Here is a 6,052-nt window from a genome sequence, read left to right on the forward strand (position 1 = left end):
ATTCATACCGGTACACGACTACCTCCACATCACAAGCCGCAAACTTCGTGGACCCCCTCGCTCCATAAGCATGTGATTCATACCGGTACACGACTACCTCCACATCACAAGCCGCAAACTTTGTGAAAAGCCAGGGCACAATTATAGAGTGCTGGCCGTTGACTACACTCGCTGGCCCCGCGTTGCCGAGCAGGATGAAACTACAAACAACTACACACACGCTACACAGTGCGGTCAGCTGGAGCGATGGCCACACCATCGACACAAAGGACCGCCACACATTCCATCTGTCTCGGATAGCTGTGTGTTCCAGCAGGGGCGGTTCAAACCGGCAAGTTTCGTGCAGTCCTAGAAAATGCTGAACCTGTCATCTCCTGTGTGTGAACTCCTGGAAACAAACCTGTCCTTTCAACCGACATACCTTTTTCTCGCAAGTTCGGCAAGCTTGAAATGATGCAAGAGAAAATCGTGAAGCAACTTTTGAACAACGACAGTGTGGAGCAAGATTGCTTGTAATTCCGCATGGCAATTGTACTATAGCTTCAGTGCAAGTGCGGTGACCACACAGTGCAAGCGTGCACGTCATTGAGTCATTGACCGTTGACCGGCAAACATGGCGAACTATGCTGACAGATCATTAACTCATGAGCAGAAACTACAATAAAAGTGCACCGCGAATTTCGTTACCGATTGTGTGTAAATGTCTAACATTTACGAGCATAGCATTTTATACAACGCACAACAAGCATCCTCCATCCAAAACGTAATCATAGCAATGATACACCACCGGCTCCATTGCAGGTAGTTCACACGGCACTGAATACATTTTCCTACTTAAAATTAAAATCACACGCTGGTATCGGCAATTAAAAGGAAACACTCAAAAACTCAAGGACAGGAAACAATGATTCAGGACTATTGTCCGTCTCAAGCGTTTTTTAAAACGCATTTTATAAGGAATTACGACAGATGACGCAAAAAGAACGCAGCCACTGGCAGGCCTTTTATTGCCAATGATTAATATATTCTCAGGTATCACTGACGTGCATGGGGTCCAGAAATCTTATTTATTTCAGTACCAGTGTTCTGTGAAACCGGTGTCGACGGCACAGCCCCTGGCATCAGTCTAGAGCACAGTGTCAATGATCAAACATCAGATAAGTGTTAGGCGATTTCCAAACGGCGGCAGTTCATGACACAGCTAGCTGAACACCGCTGAACACACTCGATCAACTCAGGATAGCACAACTAACAAGCACTTATCGACTGATGGTGCCGCACATTACCGTGCCAGTCTGTCCGCAACGTGTGGCGCATTTCACCACCGCCAGCCAGGCTGTTGACACCTGACCGACGCGGGTGGAGCGGCCCCATCAACCTCTGGCTCGTGGCGGTGAGCGGGCGGCAGCGGGCCGTGCCGCCCTCTCACATGTGGCCAACACTGACAGCTCAACCCCACCGGCCGTGACACCGCGCCGGGTCGAGGCCGTAACCGGCGACCGGCGGCCGGCGGCCGCTCCCGCACCGGTCGGCGCCTTTGTCGCCGCCGCGCCGATCAAAGGCCACTGCTGACCCCAGGCCACGGACGGCACGGCGGCGCCGGCGGCGGCGTGACGCAGCAGGTTGCTTACACACCCCAGCCGGGTCACTATCGCTTTCCACGCGTTTTCTACACCGGCTCAAAGCGCCGGCCGCCGCGGAGAAACATCGCTTTGGGAGACAAAGGGTCGGGTCGGGCGGGCGCCCCCCGGCGCCGGCGGCCCGCCCACGAGGTCAGCCAATCAGCGACGCGCAGCGGGCGGCTCGGCCGGCGTCATCGCCGCCGCCGCCGATGACAGCGCGCGATGACGCCACCGGCGCCGGCGCGGCGTCGGCGGGCGTCGTGCATCATTGTGGAGCACGAGCGGCCGGGAGAAACGGCCGTCCGCGCGCCGTTCGGTCCGCGTCAACAAGATGCCGGCGCCGGCGCCGTGTCACAACGACGCTAACGAGTCACACGGAGCGAGCGGCGCCGATGACCGGCCGGGCGCCGCCGTTCGACAGGTGTCAACGAAGCGCCGGCGGTGCTTTGAACTGCCACGCACTTTCACCGTGCACTTTCGTGCCGCGGTAGGGTCCCGGGTCTGACGCAAAAAAAAATCTGGTGAAGGCTGCGCGGTAATTACGCGAGGTGGCACAAAGGCTCGCTCGCCCGTCTGTGGCGAACAGGAGACAGTAGGGCGGCATGACTGATGCTCCAGCTGGTGACGGAGACCTGCCATCACGTGCTGAGGCTGAGCAGGCACGCTAACTGACCCCGGTTATAAGTCCCGTCGGCACACCGCTCTCGTTGTCAGCTCCGGTTCCGTTAGTGACTGGCGGGCGCGTCCCGGCAGAGGCCCCAACCGGACGGTCGGAGGCGTCGGCCGCCCGCACCGTGACCCGACGCCGTCCTCCGCGGCCCGTCGCTGCCCACGGCCGCCGGGCGAGCGGTCTCCGCGCGCCGCGCTCACGTGTCCCCGCTCCGCTAATGCCGCTGCCGCAGCGAGGTGAACCGCGGCACGGTGTCCTGAGAGAACGCCCGAGATTGCACACACTCCAGCGGCTCCTCCGCGGGCCGTGCCGCCGCACACGCTCTGCCCAACCGCAAAACGATTCGGTCGGTCGTCTCGCACTGTCCTCGGGTCAGTTTGAAATTAGCACCACACACGCGCCGTCTAACTGTTCACGACCCACCTCTGCGCAATTACAGAGAGCAGGTCATCGTGCAGCACGTGCCGTGTGCAATTAAAGCGTACGGTACAAAACATATGTGGGGATGTGCATGATGGCAGCATGAGATAAGCCCGGCCATGAATACCGTTCCCGTAACGCGGCAAAAGCCCGGGTCGGCGTGCCGCTTGAGGGAAGGTGCCGGCTGGACTGGTGCCCGCCGCGTCGGCGCCGCCGATTGACGGCAGTACGGGCGACACCGTCAAGAGGCGCTCACACGTCTGGCCGCTGTTTGCTGGCATTGCCAGGTGTCCATGACACCTTTTGCCGACGTCCGTCTTCCCCGGTCATAGGAAGTGGACCCAGGGGCGCAGGTCGGTGTGAGGCATGACGCTGGCTTTTGACTGTCTGTCAGGAACCATCAATGGTGAAGCAATGAAAAAGTGTGAGTCCAAGACTCGCTGGCTGCGCCTCTGGGTGAACCGAGTCACTCGCTGTAACGTCACGACCGTCTGTTTGCGCCGCCAACCGAGCCTCCGCCAGTTCGTGGCCCGTTCCTGTTGACCTGCCCCGGCAGTGGCGGGTGTTCAAGCGGGGCCCGGCCGGCTGCACCCTGCCCCGCCTCTGTTGACCTGTCCCAGCAGTGTTGGCATCCATGTCCAGCCTGGCCTCTGCACACTGCCGCGCCTCTGTTTGCCCGGACCCGGCGCACGCCACCTGCGCCGCTGACGGGGCCAGCCAACCCGAACAGTGCGTCATCCCTCTTCACCGACTTCCTCCTCTGACTCACCCGCCACGACGTGACCACATTGCGAGCCACGCCACCGGCCGGCTATATACGGCAGAGGGGCCTCCGGTCGGCCGCCGCAAGGCCACAGCCGCCAGCACGCGGCTGCTGACCGAGCCGCGCCGTCCCCCATCCTCCCCCGTCACGGCCGGCTGCGGCGGGCCGACCGCCGGCGGCGGCCGGCGGGTCACTCACCTTGCTTGCGAGAGCAGTTGACGGCGACGCCGAGCACCAGCTGCAGCAGGCGGCCCGCCTCCTCCGAGCTGCTCGTCTCACCTGGCGGCGGAGGGGCGCGGTCACGGTCACGGCACGGTCACGGCACGGTCACGGTACGGTCACGGCATGGTCTCGGCACGGGACCCGCGCGGTCACAGCCGCCGGTGTTGTCACCGGCGGGTAGGCTGCAAGGCGCCGTCCCCCTCAGAGAAGCACTCACTGCCAACTCCCGGAGGTGACGGCAGCTTCGTTGATGCCTGCAAGACGTCTCACACATTGATCCGCTGCGAGCAGTACTGGTGTCGTGTCCAGCTTCAGATCCGAGACGGATGGGCGGCGACGTCTCAGCGTGGTTACACTACCACGACGGTGTACACCGAAACATCGAAACAAGTACACCGAAACACCGATACTCAGCGGCGATTGACCTTCGCCACGTCTCCACTAAACAAACTGTTTCTATTGGTTGTGGGCCGCTGTCAGTCAACTGAATGGATCGTCGATTGGCACACATTGCACCAGGGCGGTCGGGGGGCCAGGGCCGGCGGGCGACCGTGAGCGCCGCAGCGGCCCGCCTCGCCGGCGCACCCCTGGCCGTTCGGCGCCTGGTACACGGGCCGGCCGGGTGGGTGGGTGGGTGGGTGGAGAGACCGGCGTCCATCACCATCCATCGCCAGCCGAGGGGCCGACCCGTCTGGATGCAAGCCAACCGTATCACGCTCTGTATGCATGGCTCTGGCCGCGTCAACAGCGCGGCGGCGGCGGCGGCGGCGGCGCCCCCGGCCGCCCCCGCACGGAGGCACGGCGGCCGCGCGGCCATGCATCAGCGCGGCACCCGGCCGCGCAGGGCGGCGGCACAGGGCGGCGCCAGCGGCACGGAGCCGCACTCGCCGGGAAACTGGGGGAACACCGACACGGCAGCGCCGCGCCGCTGACGAGCAGCTTTCAAAAGACGGATGGGGTTCCCACGGTGTCGCCGGAGACAGAGGTGCGCTCCGCCGCCTTCTGAGAGGCGGCGCGTCCGGCACCCGGCTCCAGCGGCTGCCTCGAGAGGGGTTTCACATTAGTGCTACAACACAACACCTCCCGACAGGAGTGCCCTGACATTACTTCTACTGCCGATATTTGTACGCGACATTAGTCCTAGACGAGAAAACTTACACTTCAAAAACTTATACCCGTCATTACGTCCAAAAACTTACACTGCCGCTGCTTATACACGACATTACTTATACTGCAGACTTTTACGCCGAACTCGTGGTCAAGTTTTTACTGTAGACGAAGTAACTGCTTAGGTTTTTGCAATATAAGTTTTGCCGTGTAGTCCGTTTGTCGGGTCGTGCCGTGTATGAGTATTTGCGGTGGATATCCTATCGAGTGTAAGTGAAAACTGCATTAGTCTGCTGTACAAGTAATGACGAGCATAAGTTTTTGCAGCATGCGTTTTGTCTGTAGCATTCATGTGCTATATGAGTTTTTGCAGTCGAAGCAATGACGCGTATTTGTAAGGACTGTGTAAGGTTTTGCAGCAGATGTAATGACGTGTTGAACGATTTGAAGCATAATTTGGTAGCGTAGCTCCCATGCCGTGCGTAAGTCTTCTCGGTAGAAACAATATCGCGTATACGTAAAGTCTGCATAAGTTTTTGAAGCAGAGGTAAAGTCGCGTATAACTGATGTCGTAGCACTCCCTTCGGCAGGAGTTCCTGCCGTAGCACTAATGTCATGACAACCTCAAGAGGGGCAGAGACCAGGCGGGTATGAAACCCAGCGCCGGGAGCGACAGCCGCGGCCGTTCAAACGGCCTGGATCCCAAGGCACAGGACAGCTGTTTAAGGCGCGTAAAATGTGGCTCTAGCAGAAGCCAACGGTAAACCCTTTCGAGAATATGGAACTGGTAGAGCCCGCCTGCGGACGCATTTTGAGAGCTGAAATCAACAGTATTGCAGTTGTCTGTACTTTACCAGGACCTGCGCTGCAATCGATTAAATCAAATTGATGCAACGAATTGATTAAACTGCATTCACAGTCCGCACATGAATTGCTGCGTAAATTATCTATTCAAACCAGAGAAACGGCCATACCATCCATCCTAAATATTGAAATCACACGGCCATTTCTATGTGAGAACTCAACGTTTCCCGTCCGTGTAAAAGGTGAACAACCGACAGAACGCTCCCAAACAAACAACGCCGAGCCGGCAATGAACTGTGACGGCCGCGGCGGCCCGTCCATCATCGCAAACGGCCGGCCCACGCTGTCATCCGGTCCGGCCCGGTCCGGTCAGCGGCGCCGGCCGGCGGGGCGCCCCGCGCGCTCCCACGCGCCCGCGACGCGCATGTGGCGTCGCGCCCGCCC

At 59.8% G+C, this 6,052-nt stretch overlaps 1 protein-coding gene across 1 annotated transcript in view; it reads right to left on the reverse strand.

Moving 5' to 3' along the window:
- LOC119108179 (protein Hook homolog 3) overlaps window positions 1-3,749 on the reverse strand; it is a 28,089-nt gene extending 24,340 nt beyond the window's left edge. The window contains exon 1 of the mRNA XM_037231756.1: window positions 3,674-3,749. The gene's annotated coding sequence lies outside the window, so the exon portion shown is untranslated. The remainder of the gene's footprint in view (window positions 1-3,673) is intronic.
- Between the last annotated feature and the right edge of the window lie 2,303 nt (window positions 3,750-6,052).

The sequence above is a fragment of the Pollicipes pollicipes genome, unplaced genomic scaffold (assembly GCF_011947565.3).
Source record: "Pollicipes pollicipes isolate AB1234 unplaced genomic scaffold, Ppol_2.1 Scaffold_6686;HRSCAF=7923_pilon_pilon_pilon, whole genome shotgun sequence".
Taxonomy (NCBI): domain Eukaryota; kingdom Metazoa; phylum Arthropoda; class Thecostraca; order Pollicipedomorpha; family Pollicipedidae; genus Pollicipes; species Pollicipes pollicipes.